General features: G+C 36.2%; 2 non-coding genes across 2 annotated transcripts; one reads left to right on the top strand and one right to left on the bottom strand.

Annotated features, from left to right (window-relative positions):
• Positions 1-1,260: 1,260 nt before the first annotated feature.
• Positions 1,261-1,332, bottom strand: TRNAG-CCC (transfer RNA glycine (anticodon CCC)). The gene has a single exon. It is a non-coding gene; the product is annotated as a tRNA-Gly (tRNA).
• Positions 1,333-18,912: 17,580 nt separating this feature from the next.
• Positions 18,913-19,103, top strand: LOC143653853 (U2 spliceosomal RNA). The gene has a single exon (XR_013161565.1). It is a non-coding gene; the product is annotated as a U2 spliceosomal RNA (small nuclear RNA).
• Positions 19,104-19,339: the final 236 nt, after the last annotated feature.

Here is a 19,339-nt window from a genome sequence, read left to right as displayed (position 1 = left end):
ATTTTTCAGAATTATTTTAGACTATTGTTTTTTCATATACATTTCCCAAACCATTTGTGATAGTTAGAGTCAGTTGTCAATTGGCCAGGTGAATGTGCCTAGTTTTGTTGCTGCAGACATGAGCCAACAGTATGTGAACCTCATCTGTTGCTAATTATATCTGCAGTCGGCTAGGAGGCATGCCTGCTGCAGTGAATGATGTTTGACTTAATTGGCTGGTGCTTAAATGAGAGAGCTCAACGTAGCACAGCCCAAGCAGCTCAGCATACCTCATTTCAGCACTTGCAGCTCAGCCCAGGCCCTTGGGGATGAAGAAAGAAATCACCCCGGGGAACGTTGTTGGAACCCAGAGGCCTGGAGAGAAGGCCAGCAGACACCATCCTGTGCCTTCCCACGTAAGAAAGAACCTCAGTGGAAAGTTAGCTGCCTTTCCTCTGAAGAACCAACAAAATAAATCCCTTCTTATTAAAAGCCAATCCATCTCTGGTGTGTTGCATTCCGGCAGCTAGCAAACTAGAACACCATGATGAGTTAAAGATATTGCCTTCAGTTCCTGGCGGGCCGCGGTGGCTCAGCGGGCAAGCGTGCTTGCCTGCCATGCCGGAGGACCCCGGTTCTATTCCCGGCCCCAGCCCATGTAAAAAACAAACAAACAAACAAAATATAATAAAATAAGAAAATGTTTAAAAGATGTTTCCCTTTCTTCCTCCCTTCTATCCTTCCTTCCTTCTCTGTCTTTCTTTAAAAAAAAAAAAAAAAAAAGATATTGCCTTCGGTTCCTATTTTGCTGAGCATTTTTATCATAAATGAATATTGAGTTTTAGTGAGTGCTTTTGCCTATATTTATTGAGAGATTATATGGAGGAGCCCTGCATTCACGAGATAAACTTTACTTGATTATGCTATATTATTTTCTATACACACACACATTTAAATTTTATGTAGAACAAAATTTGAAGTTATTTTTTAAATTGAGGGGTTTTTCATCTACATTCATAAGTGAGACAGTACTGTCCTTCTATTTGATATCAAGTTTATACTAGCTCCATAAACTGAATGTGATAACTTTAATTTTTTTATTCTCTGAAATATTTTATATGAAATAAAATTACATATTTATTAAAGGCTTGATGAGACACATATTTGAAATCATTTTGAAAAAGTGTCTTCTGGAGTAAAAAGTAGTTTTTACTATTTTTTCCTTTTCTTTAATGGTTATAAGTTCATTCAGTTTTTAATTTTTTTTTTTTTTTTTTTGGGTGCATGGTCTGGGAATTGAACCCAGGTCTCCTGCATGGGAGGCATGCATTCTAACCACTGAACTACCCGTGCACCCTTTAATTTATTTTTAAAATTAAATCTGGAAATTGGTGTTTTTTTCTTTAAAAAAATTGTTCATTCCATTCAAGGTTTAAAATTTATGGGATAAAAATTTTGCATTGTGTTTGGATATGATTTATTTTTTACATCTGTATAATGCTTATAAAATGTTATGATTTTAATTAAAACATATGTTTATGTCTTCTTCCTTTCATTATCAGATATTCTAGTGTTTATTTTGTTTATTTATTTATTTATTTTTTGCAGGGGCAGGCACTGGAAATTGAACCTGGGTCCCTGGCATGGCAGGCAAGAAGTCTGCCTGCTGACCCATCATAGCCTGCCCTAGAGTGTTTATTTTAAATTTTTTATTAATAAACCTGTTTTGGGCTGTGTTTATTTGCTCTCTTTTGTTTTCTGGTTCATTAATTTTCATGCTTATTTTAGTTCATTCCTCCTGCCATATTTTGGTGTTATTTTTTCTTATTTATTGTTACTGTTTTATCTTCTTCAGCTGAAAACTTAATTTGTTTTTTACTGTCTATAAATTTGTGCATTTAAATTTGTAATATTTCATCAAAGTGTTAATTTTAATATATCCCACACATTTTGAAATGTAGTGGGGTTTTAAGCATGTTTTTTTAAAACTCATTATTAAATATTTCTAATTTTGACCTTGATTTTCTCAACTCTGTCTTATATGCTTGTTTGTTTAGTTTCAAATTTACATGCAATTTACCGTCTTTTATTTTTTGAGGTTAAATTATACCACCATGGTCAAAGCCAAGTGTTTGGTATTTCATAATAGACTAAAGAGAAATGACAAATAAATGCAGTACGTGGGTGTGGTGGATTGAATTATGTGCCCAATTTAGAGATTGTCTTGGTTTTGACCTGCATTCCTGTAACTAGGTCCACTTAAAGAAGTTATTTTTGTTAAGATGTGGCCCAACTGAATGAGGTTGAACTTAACCCATATTAATGGAGGTCTTTAGAAGCAAAAGAAATTCAGACAGCAAGAGAGAAAGTCATAGGAAGAGAGAGAAATTCAGAGGAGAGAAAGTCAAACAAATCAAGCAAAGAAAGGAAAGGATATCATTATGTGACAGGAAGGCCAAGGAACCCAAGGACTGCCTGCCAGTTAGAATGCTCCTGGCTTCTATATTGTGAAACTGCGAGCCAATAAATTCCTGTTGTTGAAGCTGATATCAATTTATAGTATTTGTAATCATAGACTAAGAAAACTAAGACACCAACCTTAGACTGGACATTGTAGTGCAAGAGAAAAATACTATAAACCATATCTTTAGGCAACTGACAAGATTAAAATATAAACAGCAGATTAAAGCATCGATGTGAATTTATTAACTTGATAGCTATCATGGTTATATAAAAGACTATCATTATTCTTAGAATATGCAAGCTGAAGTTTTTCAGTGTAAACAGACATGATATATGTAACTTACCCTCAAATAGTTCAGAAAAAATTATACATACAGTCACAGACACATATGCTGAGAAAGTTATAAAGAAAAATGGGTACAGCCAATGTAATAATAGGTGAATCTGAGTAAAGGGCATACTGTTGTTCTTTGAAGTATTTCTATTTTTGCATATTTTGAATGTTTAAATTTATTTCCAAATAGAAAATTTTAAAAAGCATCTCCTGGGCTCTTAAAAATAGCACATATTTTCTACTTTTTTGGGTCCGATACTGTCTAGTAGATAAATCTTCTTATATTAACATTTTTTATATCCTGAGCAACTTTGATCTGCTTCATTTATCAGATCCAGAGAGATTTGTTAAAATCTCCCAATGGCTTTGATTATTCAAGTTTTCCTTGTTGCTCTCTGTTTTTGCCATATGTATTTTGAGAAAATATTACTAGAAACATCATTATTTTTCTCTTTGTTTTCAACTTCTATGCAAATTTACCTAATGAATACTTAATGTAAAAAAAAAGGGTTTCCAATGGCCAAATATGGGATAAATTACATATCAAAATAAATAATGATAATAACAGATTATAACCCAAGGAATGAAATAAGAATTTATGAGTCCCTTCTGACAAATAAATAAATAGAGAAGGGGAGGGTCTTCCTCACAGAAGAATGCCAACTGATATGTGGAACAAATGATTCAATTAGAAAATCACTGTTTGACAACTACCATGGTAGTAGTTGTTTTAGGGATCATCAAGGGAGGCTAAAACTAATGGGTGAAAACTTGATGAGAAACAGGACATTTACATAATCTCAGAGTATCTCTCCACAAGGTACTTATTAATTTCAAAGTGATAATAGTAACTTTACTGGCAGACATACTTTAATCCAGTGATCAAGGTTAACATCCCTAGAAATGGGTTAAATCAATATTTTGCCATATAGGTCACGAAACATCTCCATTTAATACTGAGTGGTTTACGTACACTGCATGATATTTCCCAGGGAGCCATGCCCATAAATCCATAGATTCCTGGTTTGTTCACCATAAGCAATCCTATGCAACCAGGTTCACCTTGCTAAAAGCATTCCATAGATAAGGACTCCCTGCTAGCAAATACCTTTATCTTGTTTGCCAGGAGGCTGTCATTAGCCTTCTCACCAGGAAATTAGACTGCCTTCTGCCTTATTTCAGCCCTCAATAACAGGAGAGAAGAGACTGCAGAGTTATTCTTAACCCTTTCCTTTCACGGACATCACAAATATATTCACCCATTCTCTATTAACTCTGCTCTTGGCATAATGGAATAGAGATCCTTGATCCTCAATTAATTAAATCCTTAATTAATATTTATCAATAGTTTGCATTATGACTTCTATTTTTGAATTGTTTATGAGATCCTTCTCATCTTGGGTCACAAAGATATTCTCCTTCATATCCTTCAATCAACTTTATTGGGTAGAGTTTCTAAATCTTCATTTCTGAAATAGAGCAGCCCTTCACAGCTCCCAGCTTTAGGCAGATGGCTCTGGTCCTGCTCTATGTGCCTGGGACATGGACCACATTCTCCTTCCTGAACAGTTTCAGCAGGCAAGTCCCCAGCTTTTAAGGCCCACATTCAGTTCCAGGAGCTCCATTTTGGCTTCAACTTCTAGTTTCTGCTTGCACATTAAATTCAGTCTGTTTTTGGCTCTTGGGGATTTTGTTGATTAGTTTTTTGAGATCGGCTATTTTCCTCTCCAAAATTTCTTTCTTAGTAAAATTTAAGCAGCACTTCGATATATATATATATAGTACAGTGGTAGGCAGTGAACTTTGCTGATTATTGATTAACTTGTTATAATTTTTTTCCCTTGTGATATCATAGAAGATAAATCAGACACCTCTAAAGGTAAGGAAATTTGGGGGAAATAACAAATATATAATGAAGAATTTTATTAAGTTTTTTAATAATGCAATATTTAAGTGAATTTTCCTCAATAGATCCTCACCAGATCTTCACTTTTCATTAACGACTTGTGGGTACAGCATGAACTTGGATATGATTAAGAATCAAAGCAGCTCATAGAAACCTTGAGGTTCAAATTCCACTTCCTCTCCTATTTACTATGTGACCTTGGAGAAATTATATAACTTCTCAGTCTCAGTTCCCTTATCTATTCAATCAGGATAATATGCACCTTATGAGATTGTTGTGCTAAATGGGGGAAGGTCATCTACATGGCTTTCTTGCCTCCTTCCCCTGTGGAAAAGCACAGAATGGAAAGATGGCAGTGAAAGTCTGAATCTGTTTCAAACAAGCACTGAAATATTGCATAACTCACTTGGCCTCAACTATCTTAGTTTTACCATATGTGAAATAGTCTATAAGGTTTCTTCCAAAATGAAAATTCCATGATTCAAGATATTGTGATCTTATTTAAGATAAAAGTTTGGTAAGACTCATGGGCAGTTCCATTTCGCTTCGCAAATATTTGCTTTGCAACGTTGCAAACAACACTGAGACCAACTTAGTCTTCTGGTGTTAATTTGCTTAATTTAATGATTATGTGGAAGTTCTAGTTGCCAGTAGAAAGCAGTTTTTTATTTCTAGCTCAAAATGACAAAGAATCAACTGACAAAGGATTGATAAGGACTCTTTCTGTGCATGTTTTTAATTCTTCTACATGACATCAATCTTCAATGAGATTCTTTTTCAGGCAATCAAAATTGATCCATTAGAAAAAAATAGCTTATTCTTAAATAACTATAAACAAAAGGCTCAAACTAGCTCCTGCTGGAAACAGTTGCAGAATATTCAAGAAATATGCACATGCGCACACACAAAGAGCCCTCTTCCTCAGCAGTGGAGGAGCAGCTAAACTGCATAGCTGCAGAAGTCCATCGATCACATTTATTACACTGCAGACAGCACCAATTTTAAGTGAGGGTAGGTTTTCCGAATGAATTCCAATAATTCAAGTTATGATTCCTAAACTGTGAAACTGTGTCAGACTAACTCAATATTACTTCTAGGCAAAACAACGACAACAACAAAACAAACACAAAAACAAACACAAAATAAAGTTGAAATTATGAGTCCTATAATATGGATAAAAGAACACGGCTTCATTATTTTAGTCATTAAAAAAGATACCACTTGGTGATTTTTGAAAAAATAAAAGAAAGAGAAAAATTGTATAAATCCTACGGCATCATAGCTGCATAAATGGTCACCTTTTTTCCTCTTAACATCAGAAATATATGTAAAATAGATTTTGGAGCCCATTTATTTTACAGAGTGATTTTTTTGGTTTCTTTGTTTACTTTTTTCTAAAATGGAAATTTTTCATTGGTTTAGATGATTACAAAAGTAATAAACGAAAAATGAAAGGCATACAGAAGACTATAAACTATATAAAGAGAATTCCCACCCCCAGACAACACCTTTTTAGGAATGTGTGGCAATATAAAAAATTGGTATTCATTTTCCAGATTTTTGTTGTAGAGCTTTTAATCCACTTATCTATCCATCCATCCATCCATCCATCCATCCATGTCATCTTGCCACAATTAAAGGTAGAGAATGAGGTGACAAACAAGGAAGAGCAGATTCCTGTTCTCAAGAAGTAGAAGACAAACAAAACATGAGAACAGAATTCAGGCTAGCCAGTGAGTAAGGGAGGGAGGTTCTGTTGTGGACTAGGGAGAACAGTGTGCTGGGAGTTCAGATTTCCATGTCTTTATTTTACTCCATTTCCAACTATTGTGTGACCTTGGGTAAGTCATGCAACCTCATTTATACAATTCATGTTCTTTGTGTGTTAGTATGTCAATTAGACTCTTTTGTAGATGTATTTTGAGAAAGGGTTCACAAATGTTTGATGAAACGTTATTTTAATTTTTAAAATAGAATCTTTATTATGAATGGCTTGTTAAAAATGTGAAACACATGGAAGCCATCGTTTGTGAAGTCATTTGCATAGTCTAGCTGCAGAGATGCCACATCTAGTAAAGTTATTTTGATTTACAGGAGCATCCAACTAGTGGACTACAATAAACATGTCTTGAAATGCTCTTGTATCTGAAAATGTATCTTTTCTAAATGACCATTTAACTAGTCTCTTTTAGGTTAAGCTTAAAATACTTAGCGTTCTTTAGGAATCAAGTCTGAAACAGATGTCTCTGTTGGCTCTGAGAAAATGCTGAAATAAAATTGATCATGTCTTGTCATTGATAAAATGATACTGGCATTGGCATCAGTAACACAGACAAGGGTTTGGGAGTGGTTGCCTATGCATGCTGAATTTCAAAGACGTGGTTCTCAGAAATACAGGGGGTTTTGTGTGGAGCTGAATGAACCTTCAACAGTCTGAAAGCCCATCTTTGGGAAACAAATATCCAGTTGCCATGGAGACACTCAAGGTGGATGAAGGATGGATTAATCAAAATACAGTAAATCCTTTTTACGAGCTTCCTAAGAAATCTAGTGTGAAGTGAACCCTCTGGTCTGTCTTCTCTTATTCTCCCCTCCATCACACGGGAAATCTACCATGGACAAACATCGGCACACATTTATTGTATTGAGTTCTATCTCTACACACTAGTGAAAGACAGACATTCTCTTTTGTCTGAAAGGCACATTCCTACAAGCACAAGGGCTCCCTAAATGTTTATTTTTTAAAATGTTTTTTTGAAGTTTAAGGTAAAAAGCCTTAGCCTCTGCATTCTGCAACAAAGAAGAAAAGAAAATGGTAAGAAATAGCTTCTGAAAATTGTGGCTATTTATTAATTGAGCCACATTCTCTGGGGAATAAAGGAAATGAAATCATCTATACAGAGATAGAGGCTGCATTCAGCCTTGGTCTAAATGCACAACAAATCTGATCATTTTACGTTCAAGTTTGTCAAAAAGCAAGTCTTATCAATCACAGTATCAGTTAAATAAATAAATGAGTAAATATAAATAATAAAGTTGAATAAATTAAATTTCTATTCCCTTCCTTCTCAACAAGCTGACTGGTCACATTAATCAAAATAGTTAATCCAGTTGTGGGAGACATTTCCAGAAGCCTCCAGTAAATCATTCCTGCATAGCCAGTTCAATTTTAACCCCTGGTCTTAAACAGTCCTTTTATCAGCAGATTAGATGAGCTAGCACAGGGAACCAAGCTGACATGAGGAGGTGTGGGGCACTATCCAAGAATAGATAAAGGTTCACAGTGAGGACATCAGTTACTATAGGTGAGGAGCCTCAAAGAACTCCAAAGGGACCCAAAAGAAAGCATAGGTAGGGAGGTTTTCCACATAAGTACCCCAAGACTCAGACCCCATGCATTTTCATGGAATGGAAGGAAAACAAAGGACGCAAATTCCAACCAAGGTGGAAAGGTAGGGATGCTACTGGTACCTACTAGGTAGAGGCCAGTAATCTGCTTAAATACCCTATTTTTGCAGCCCAACTTCTACCACAAAGAAAAATGTTGATTGAGATTGAGAAATCCTTTTGTAGAAGAAATGAATAGTTAATGGATTCTAAGCAGCACCTTAGATTAAGCACAAACTCATGGCATTACACCAGCAGTACAAAAGAATTTTAACTTCTGAGCCAAGCAACAGGACATCAGCTCTGGACTTGGGATTTGAAGACTTGGGTTTCTAACCTAGCCTTGTTACTTATTATTACCTGTGAGATGTTGGCCTCTTTAAGGGCTTAGTTTCTTAATTTATTAATGCTTATAGTAATACCCACTTACATTATAGGGAGAGGAAATGAGTAAATGGGATTGACGTGAAACAGTGTCAGGTTTCATGAAATAATTATTGAAAACAAGCAAGCCTTTTTATCTTTATTTTCTTCTTGAGGGAAGGCGGTCAATTTTGACCAATGATGACAATAAAAACAAAAGAAAATGATTTTTTATTCACCATTCATTTCCTGTTTTTGCTTGGAGGGTGCTGGATGTGAGGAGGCAAGATTGGAGAGGGCTAGATTTTTTTTGCACCAGGAAAAAGAAGAGATAGGGAAAGAGTCAGGAGAGATCCAGCAGGAAGGATGGAAGTCAGGAAGGTTGGACAGGAAGCATGGGAGTGGATGTCCAACAGGATTTAAAAAATGAAATTTTGTTGTAAGATATTCAGCATAAACCTTCTCTTCCATCTCACTGTGACGTGTTTAGTAAAATCTTTACTCCTTTATGTCTTGTGGGTTTGGATGGTTTTGTTTCACATTAGTTTTGACACAAATAAGTGCTGACATCTGCTTCAATGTGAATATGCATGGCTGCCGCTAGCTTATGTTAAGGAAAATTATCTTAGGTTTTGAAATAAGCCCAAAGATGATGAAGGTCACGCTAAGAACATTTTTAACAAGCCCACCTAAGAATAATCTGACTCAGGGAATTTAAATTTGTTGGTACAGTCATTAGAACCCAGAGATTTAAAATTCTGTAAAGCTGGCCTGGTGCAATTATTTTCTTAATTGATTTGTGGGAAAGATAACCCCAAAGGTTATCTTTGTTTATTATTGTTGGGGATTGAATCCTGTCCCCCATAAAGTTGCAAATAGAACCTCTGAAGATATTATTAGTTAAGGTACAGATTCCTTTATGAATAGATGAGACCAAATTGAATGAGGGTGCATTGTGTATTTAAAATGGTATTGGTGATCTTGAATCCCCAAAATACTGTAAACATGTTGACTACAATTAGAATGTAAATAAATAGAGGAAAACAAGTTTTTGTGACAAATGACAAGCAAACATTCATTGCAGGATATAAAGTGGACTGACTTGATGCCAGTCAGATGGGCACTTCCTGTAAAGACTCAGAGCCAATGCCACTTTGGTGAACACTAGTTTGAGGTAGATAGATGCCTGGTCCCACTGACTCCTGGTTTCAGTTCCTGAGCATTGAGCTCGGTGAAGGAGCTCACTGTGACTCTTGTTGCATTGTGACCAGCACTTTCCCCTATCCTCACATTGATGTGCGTCGAATCCACTTCCAATCCGTCTCATTAAAAGAATTGCCTGCATTCTTTTGGCTCTCAGGCAGATGGACTTCAGAGAATATGGTATCCTCTCACTCTAAACATGTGATATGCTCTTGACCTGGTTTTTGCATATTGGTTGTGTTGGCAGCTTGTGATTAAGCAAGCAAACAAACTGCATTGAGTATTTAAACTACAGTTGTGTGAAATCTGTTTTCAAGAGCAGAATTTACTTTCAATTTTGGTCTGTTTTCAGTTTCCATATGATGGAGGGTTGCCATTCTCAGCATGCTACGGATTTCCAGAGAAAATGTGGCTTTTCTGACACCTCAATTTTGGACTTCTAGACTCTAAAACCCTAAGACAATAAATTTCTGTCATGTAAATCAACCCATTGTGTGGAATTTGTCATCGCCACCATGGCAAACTAAGATAATTACCATGAGGGATATTAACTAGTTTTGCATCTAACTCAACAATTTTGTTTTAGAATTACTTTTCTCCCGATTTACTGTAAAAATCCAAATTTCTCAAATTCTCTTTTTAACTGTTTTTTTTTTTTAAATCAATCTGCTGGTTCCTTTACTAATAGTGTATTAGCTAGGGTTGTCTAGAGAAACAGAATCAGCAGGAGATATCTGTAAATATAAAATTCATAAAAGTGTCTCATGTAACCATGGGGATGTAGAGCCCAAGGTCTGTAGGGCAGGCCATAAGCTTGCAGCTCTGATGAAGGTCCTCAAGGAACTCTCAGGAGAGACTCACTGGCTGAAGCAGGAAAAGTGTTGGTCTCTTCTGAATCCTCCTTAAAAGCCTTCTGGTGATTAGATTAAGCATCACTCATTGCAGAAGACATTCCCTGTTCTACTTTGCTAGCTGCCAGAATGCCATATAACAGAAATGGAATGTATATTAAAATGAGAATTTAATAAGTTGCTAGTTTACAGTTCTAAGGCCGAGGAAATGTCCCAATTAGACAAGTCTATAGAAATGTCCAATCTAAGGCATCCAGGGAAAGATACCTTGGTTCAAGAAGGCATATGAAGTTCAGGGTTTCTCTTTCAAGTGGAAGGGTACATGGCAAACACAGTCAGAGTTTCTCTCTCATCTGGAAAGGCACATGGCAAAATGGCATCATCTGCTAGCTTCTTCTCCTGGCTTCCTGTTTCATGAAGCTCCCTGGGAGGTATTTTTCTTCATCATCTCCAAAGTCTCACTGCTTCTCGTGGCTATGTCGTTCTTCTCTGCTCTCTCTGAATCTTCTCATTCTCCAAAATGTTCCCTCTTTTATAGGACTCCAGAAACTATTCAAGACCCACCCAAATGGGTGGAGACATGCTGTCACCTAATGCAAATTAACAACCACCCTTGATTAAATCACACCTCCAGGGAGATAATCTAATTACAGTTTCATACATACAATGCTGAATAAAGATTAGAAGAAATAGCTGCCTTTACAAAATGGAATTAGGATTAAAACATGCCTTTTCCAGAGTACATACATCATCTCAAACCAGCACACTCCTCTTAGTTGATAACAAAGATAATTAGCTGTGGATGCAGTCAATGATCATGACTTAAGTCCATGAAATGTCCTCATAGCAACAGATAGGCCAGCGCTTCCCCCACCAGACAACTGAGCACCACCACTTGGCCAAGTTGACACATGAACCTGACTATGACACATAGCTTTAATAAGTCTTTGGCATGTACTCATTATCTATTTCTATTAAATTATGTTTTTTTAAAAAAAATTTTATCAATTTTTAAAAAAAAATTACAAAAAAGAAACACAAACTTTTTTTTTTTTATTGCATGGGCAGGCACCGGGAATCAAACCCGGGTCTCCGGCATGGCAGGCAAGAACTCTGCCACTGAGCCACCGTTGCCCGCCCAACACAAACATTTTTAACATTTGCTCATTCCGTTCTACATACACAATCAGCAACCCACACCATCATTACACAGCTGCACACTCACCACCATGATCACCCCCTGGAACATCCGCACCAATCCAGAAAAAGAAATAAAAAGACAACAGAAAAATAAAACGAAAACAGAAAAAAAAGAAAAAAACTATACATACCATACTCCTCAACCCTTCCCCCCCACCGACCACCAGCATCTCATACTAAATTTATTTTAACATTTATTCCCCCCATTATCCATTCCCATTCCACATGTTCTGCTCATCCACCAACAAGGCAGACAAAAGGAGCACAAGACCCAAGGCTCCCATAACCACACAGTCACACCGTGAAAGCCATACCCCCACACAACCACCATCAAGAAACATGGCTACTGGAACACAGCTCTACATTTTCAGGCAGTTCCCTCCAGCCTCTCCACTACATCTTGAACAACGAGGTGATATCTACTTAATGTGTAAGAATAACCTCCAGAACAACCCCTTGACTCTGTTTGGAATCTCTCAGCCATTGACACTTTGTCTCATTTCACTCTTCTCCTTATTGGTTGAGAAGGTTTTCTCAATCCCTTGATGCTGAGTCTCAGCTCATTCTAGGATTTCTGTCCCATGTTGCCAGGAAGGTCTACATGCCTGGGAGCCACACCCCATGCAGACAGGGGGAGGGCGGCGAGCCTGCTTGTTGTGTTGGTTGGAGAGAGAGACCACATCTGAGCAGCAAAAGAGGTTCTCTTGGGGGTGACACCTAGGCCTAATTTTAAGCAGACTTCACCTATCCTTTGTGGGGTTAAGTTTTATATGAACAAACTCCAAGACTGGGGGCTCAGCCTATAGCTTTGTCCATATTTCTTGTGAGAATATCAAGCATTCAAATAGGGGAGGTTGAATTTTCCCCCATTTCCACCATTCCCTGAAGGGGACTTTGCAAATACTTTTCCCCTCACTGATCAAATCACTCTGGGATTCATTGGGGCATCACTCTGGACAAAATCTCATGTCCTACCCAAGGTTCCATGTACTTATGTTGTTGAACCAACTATCTACATAAGTTATATTAGGAGATGCACTAGTCAAAATACAAATTTTGTACCAAATAAACATTTTTTGCTTTAGTCTCACACATAAGGTGAAATTTTAAAATATTAACTATCATCTATTTCAGCACCCTGTAGTAATGACATTACTTTGTTATTCCTCATGCAAAAACATTTTTTTAATTTGTACATTTGGTCACTATCATTACACACTCTAGGCATTCCTAGATTACACCATCTCAATCTTTATCATTTATCTTTCTTTGTGATTTCATTTATGCCTCCAGCCCTCCTCCCTCTATCAATCTCACATTCAGCTTCATTCAGTGTTTTAACATAATTATATTATAGTTAGGTAGTATTGTGCTGTCCATTTCTGAGTTTTTATATTCAGTCCTGTTGCACAGTCTGTATCCCTTCAGCTCCAATTACCCAATGTCTTACCCTGTTTCTATCTCCTGATGGTCTCTGTTACCAACAAAATATTCCAAGTTTATTCACTAATGTCAGTTCATATCAGTGAGACCATACAGGATTTGTCCTTTTGTTTTTGGCTAATCTCACTCAGCATAATGTTCTCAAGGTCCATCCATGTTGTTACATACTTCTTAACTTTATTCTGCCTTACAGCTTCATAATATTCCATTGTATGTATATGCCACAGTTTGTTTAGCTACCCATCTGTTGATGGACATTTTGGCTGTTTCCATTTCTTGGTAATTGTAAGTAATGCTGCTATAAATATTGGTATACAAATGTCCGTTTCTGTCCTTGCCTTCATGTCCTTTGAGTAGAGACAGCATATAGATGGGTCCTGTTTTTTTAATTCATTCTGCCAGTCTATGTCTTTTGATTGGGGAGTTTAATCCATTAACATTTAGTGTCATAACTGCATGGGTAGAACTTTCTTCTTCTCTTTTGCCTTCTGGATTTTATATGTCATATCTAATTTTCCTTCTTTTTACCTTTACTCATAGTCTTCCTTTCTACACTCTTCTCCACACCTCTCTCTTCTGTCTTTTTGTATCTGTCTCTAGTGCTCCCTTTAGTATTTCTTACAGAGCTGGTCTCTTGGTCAGAAATTCTCTTAGTGATTTTTTGTCTGAAAATGTTTTAATTTCTCTGTCATTTTTGAAGGACAATTTTGCTGGATATAGAATTCTTGGTTGGCAGTTTTTCTCTTTTAATAATTTAACTATATCATCCCACTGTCTTCGCACCTCCATGGTTTCTACTGAGAAATCTACACATAGTCTAATTGGGCTTCCCTTGTACATGATATATTGCTTTTCTCTTGCTGCTTTCAAGATTCTCTCTTTCTCTTTTACCTCTGATATTCTGATTAGTAAATGTCTTAGAGTATGCCTATTTGGATCTATTCTCTTTGGGATATGCTGCGCTTCTTGGATCTGTAATTTTAAGTCTTTCAGAAGAGTTGGGAAATTTTCAGTGATAATTTCCTCCATTAGTTTTTCTCTTCCTTTTCCCTTCTTTTCTCCTTCTGGGACACCTAAAACACGTATATTTGTGCGCTTCATATTGACCTTCAATTCTTTGAGTCCCTGCTCATATTTTTCCATTTTTTCCCTATATTTTCCTTTTCTTGTCAGATTTCAGATGTTCCTTCCTCCAGTTCACTAATCCTATATTCTGCCTCTCAAAATTTCCATTGTCGGTTTCCATTGTTTTTTTCACTTCTTCTACCATACCTTTCATTACATAAGTTCTGTGATTTGATTTTTCAGACTTTCAATTTCTTCTTTTTGTTCATTCCTTGCCTTCTTTGTATCCTCCCTCAATTCATTGATTTGGTTTTTGATGAGGTTTTCCATGTCTGTTCGTATATTCTGAATCAATTGTTTCAGCTCCTGTATCTCATTTGAATTGTTGGTTTGTTCCTTTGACTGGGCCATATCTTCAATTTTCCTAGTGTGATTTGTTACTTTTTGCTGGTGTCTAGGCATTTAATTACCTTAATTAGTTTATTCTGGAGAATGCTTTAACTTCTTTTACCTAGGGTTTTCTTGCTGGGTGAATTTATCTATCTGTTCTTTGACATTCAGTTCAGCTTCTTCTGGACCTCTAGCTTAGGTTTTGTTTAACAGAGGAGAATTTTTCAGTTCTTGTTTTCTTGTTCTTGCCCTGCTTATAGGTGTCTTTTTCTCCCCACCCTTAGGAGGGTCTATGTAGGTATTATGGACCACAGCCGGATTTTCCCAGACCAAACTGGCCTCCTATCAGGAGGAAAGAGTCACCTGCGTCAATTTTCCCTGTGGGTGAGACCCAGCAGGTTGAAAAACTTTCCTGTGAAGTCTCTAGGCTCTGTTTTTCTTATCCTGTCCAGTATGTGGTGCCTGTCTGCCTGCAGGTCCCACCAGCATAAGATGATGCAGTACCTTTAACTTTGGCAGACTCTCCCTGCTGGGGGCATGGTGGAAACAGAGGAGAGGTTGTAGGCTGGTTTTAATGGCTTCAAATTACCAAACCCTGTGGTCTGAATTCCTTGAGGGAGGGATTCTACTTGAGTTGGGCTTCACCCCTCCCCTGGGGAAGGCATAGGCTCCAGACAAGCCCTCAAATGAGCTTGTTTCTGCCTATGCCTCAGGCAGTTGCAGCCTGAGAAGTCCTGCCACTATATCCAAAGGCAGTCAAGCCTTTGTAGAAACACAGCCATGAAAACCTCTGTTTCTCTTCTTTTTTTCTTTTTCCATCAGCCCTGCCCCCTTGGCGCCAGGGCAAAAATGAGTGACCTCCACTTTGACCAGGTTCACCTGAGTTGGGGGCCTATTTTTGGTAGTCAGAATTTGTTAATTAATTAGACGATTGGTGTTTGGTTGGGCTCAGACCCTGCTGCTGGTAAAGTCTCTTTCCTTTTCCCTCTGGGAAGCAGATTGGGGGGGGGGGGCACTGTCCGCCGTGGCTTGGGGAACTCACAGTTCTGGGGGGGCTTGCAGCCAGTTCAGCTGGTCCAGACTGGGGTATGGTTTGTGTTTGTTCACTGACGTGGCCCCAGGAGCTGTTCTGTACTCTTTCTGGTTATTTAGTAGTTGTTCTGGAGGACGGACTAAAATGCTCACATTGTTAACCTGCCATATTGGCCCAAAAGTCCTAAATTATGTTTTTTAACATTTTTTAAACTGTGCTTTAACATTCATATGCAGTCTTTGTGTGAATTACTAAAAGGTTCCTCTTGGAAATCAAGTATTTTTCTTTTTCTCAAGTACAATTTTCAGAAGATGGTTTATTATTTCTTTCTTAATAATAAAAATTACAGCAAACACAAAGTCATTCTGCATGAATTATAAAAATTAAATTATTGAACATAATAGTATGTACAAATTTTTAATCACAATAAAGAAAGCACTGTCACCAGAATTTAATAATTTGTTATGAAATAGTTATACATCTTACTTTCATGGAAACAAATTCTTTTTTTATTTTTTAAAAATTTGTTAACTAAAAAAATTAAGAACAAACAAAAACATTAACATATAATTCCGTTCTACATATATATTCAGTAATTCTCAATATCATCACAAAGTTGCATATTCATCATTTCTTAGAACATTTGCATCAATTCAGAAAAAGAAATAAAAAGACAACAGAAAAAGAAGTAAAACAATAACAGAAAAAAAAATTATACATACCATAGCCCTTACCCCTCACTTTCATTTATCACTAGCATTTCAAACTAAATTTATTTTAACACTTGTTCACTCTATTATTTATTTTTATTCCATATGTTCTACTCATTTGTTGACAAGTGTATTAGTTAGGGTTCTCTAGAGAAACAGAATCAACAGGGAACACTTGCAAATATAAAATTTATGAAAGTGTCTCACGTGACCGTAAGAACGCAGAGTCCAAAATCTATAGGGCAGGCTGCGAAGCCGATGACTCCGATGGATGGCCTGGATGAACTCCACAGGAGAGGCTCACCAGCCAAAGCAGGAATGGAACCTGTCTCCTCTGAGTCCTCCTTAAAAGGCTTCCCATGATTGCATTTAGCATCACTAATTGCAGAAGACACTCCCCTTTGGCTGATTACAAATGGAATCAGCTGTGGATGTAGATGACATGATCATGACCTAATCCGATGAAATGTCCTCATTGCAACAGACAGGCCAGCGCTTGCCCAATCAGATGAACAGGTACCACAACTTGGCCAAGTTGACACCTGTCCCTAACCATGACAACAAGGTAGATAAAAGGAGCATCAGACACAAGGGAAACAAAATTCTTTATGGCAGAATATTATTGCAAGATTTCAACTAGAGTCATTTGGGTGAAGATTCTAGAAACAACCTTAAGGTTTTAAAACCTTGTGTTGAAGTCTCATCAGCATTATTTTCCTTACTTAGTTCACCAGTGACTTTCAATTATTAATGTTTACATGGTTGCAATAGTTCATGTTTATTGGAATTTAAATTGTATTTACCATTTAGACCACTGACAGGCCATGATATTATTTCAGCATTTTAAAATGTTCCCTTAAAGTTGATATTGTTGATTTCTATAAAGTATAGAAAACAGAAAATCAAATGTGAAGTTTAATATTAATTCAGAGATGAAATTCTCAGTTGAATAGAAACTTTTTATTTCTTTTTCAGTATTGCCCATATTGGAAAAGTTAACATCAATGTCAAGAGACTCTGCAATTTGTTAAAATCACTATATTTTTTTCATAAATATTATTGCTTTGTTTCTCTTTGAAGGATTTACTAATTCTTTTAAATACATTATACACATTGAGTTTTGTTCCCACATCATTTTGCATGTAACATTGGTTTTACCTAAAGTATTATGCCACATTGATACTGAGCAAATAAATTTAAAAGGGCTTGTTTTTAAAAATATACTTTTGACTTTTATTACAGAAAAAGGTTAGCTAATAACATTGTCAACAATTTTTAACAGAATATTGCATTCTTTCTCTAATTGAGTTTCTAGTGCTGAGAATGACTTTCTTATCATGTTTTTCAAAAATACTTTCAAATTGTTATTTTTTTCTAAATTGTTTTCAATAAATTCCAACATCGATTCTAAAAATGTTTTCATTGACTGCTTTCTATCACGTTTAAAGAATGTGCAAAACAAGTACTATAGAATGAGAATGTCATGTAATTTTTTTCAAGGATTTGCTGCCATGATCCCTTATGTTTTCCATGTGTATTGTAGCATTGTCATATCCCTGGTTATGCAAATTATTTTGCCTAGATTCAGTTTTTTAGACATTCTACTGAGAATTAATATTATCTATGGCAACATAGCTTAATGGTTTGTTTTTTTTTTTCTTTCTGTGGAAAATTCTAGCCCAGTAAGATAAGACTGTAAACCAATAAATAACTTCACTGTTTGATTCAGGAAATTCCTTTAAACCTATTTATCATGGCAAACAGTTGGCTGATTGTGGCAAAGAGCTAATCTTATCAAGAAAGCTGTGTGCTCACCTAGATGCACAGCTTGCATATCAGGGCAATTGTTTGTTTATCCAGACTTGTCTCAAGATTCTCACCTTTCTATATCCACCAATCCTAAACAATTACGTCACAAACTTTGCCCAATCCTTACCAGCGCCCCACCTTGAAAGACTTGTCTTAAATCCCTTGAGTCCAGACCCCAAAACTGTATAAATAACCTTCCATAACTTCCCCTTTCTGAGACACTATAAATAGTCCCTAAGATGGCATTCTTCCTTCTGTAGTAAATCTAATATATTTGTCTTTGAATGGCCAACAGAATATTCTGGTGGTTTTTATGGGAGAATAAACAGTCAACATTATTAAAAATGCATATAATTTTTCCCTTATCATGTCATTTATTGAACAAAACCCCACAAAACGTTCACCTTCACACATACTTGCATGCTTGAAACCCCAAAATCTGTCTATAATTGTTATCTGTTCTACATAGCTTGCATTAGAGGTTGTATATAAATGGTTGAGTAATATTTATTATTTATTCCCTTATTTAAGTAATGTGCAATATGATTTGGTGTTGAAGTTTTATTCTAAGACAATGTTCTGCATTTAATGTTATCAAATTTTGCTGTGGCTCCTGCCAAATGAAGAAAATTACTATTATTATGCTTAAAAAGTCCACATTACATCAATTTTACCTAATCTGTTATAACAAATTGGTACTGAGTAAATACTAGTACAAATGGTATTGGGTAATCTTCTGAACAATTGCATTGTCACACTTAAAAAATGAATGTAAGATCGCTTCTCGGCCTTTTGGCTAAGATCAAGTGTAGTATCTGTTCTTATCAGTTTAATATCTGATATGTCCTTTATCCAAGGACAATCTATTAAATGGATTTTTGGAGCTGGGAGGTGGAATAGGACCTTGCTCCATCCACTCCACGTGTCAACCTGGTGTTGCAGTACCTCCAGGAATGGTGCACAAAAAAAGAAAAAAAAGAAAAGAAAAGAATATAAAATGTTTAGCAACAACACATTGTTATTATATCTTACACAGTTTCTGATTTGTAGCACTAATAATTAAAGATTTTTTCATTTAAAAAATTTTTTATTAATAAAACCAGTCAACATACAATAAGAACATTCTTTTTTTCATCACATAGTTATATATTCATCATCATGATCATTTCTTAGAACATTTGCATCAATTCAGGAACAGAAATA

Source organism: Tamandua tetradactyla, chromosome 1 (genome assembly GCF_023851605.1).
Source record: "Tamandua tetradactyla isolate mTamTet1 chromosome 1, mTamTet1.pri, whole genome shotgun sequence".
NCBI classification, from domain to species: domain Eukaryota; kingdom Metazoa; phylum Chordata; class Mammalia; order Pilosa; family Myrmecophagidae; genus Tamandua; species Tamandua tetradactyla.
Note: the sequence above shows the minus strand (reverse complement) of the source record. Positions and strands in the feature narration are given on the sequence as shown.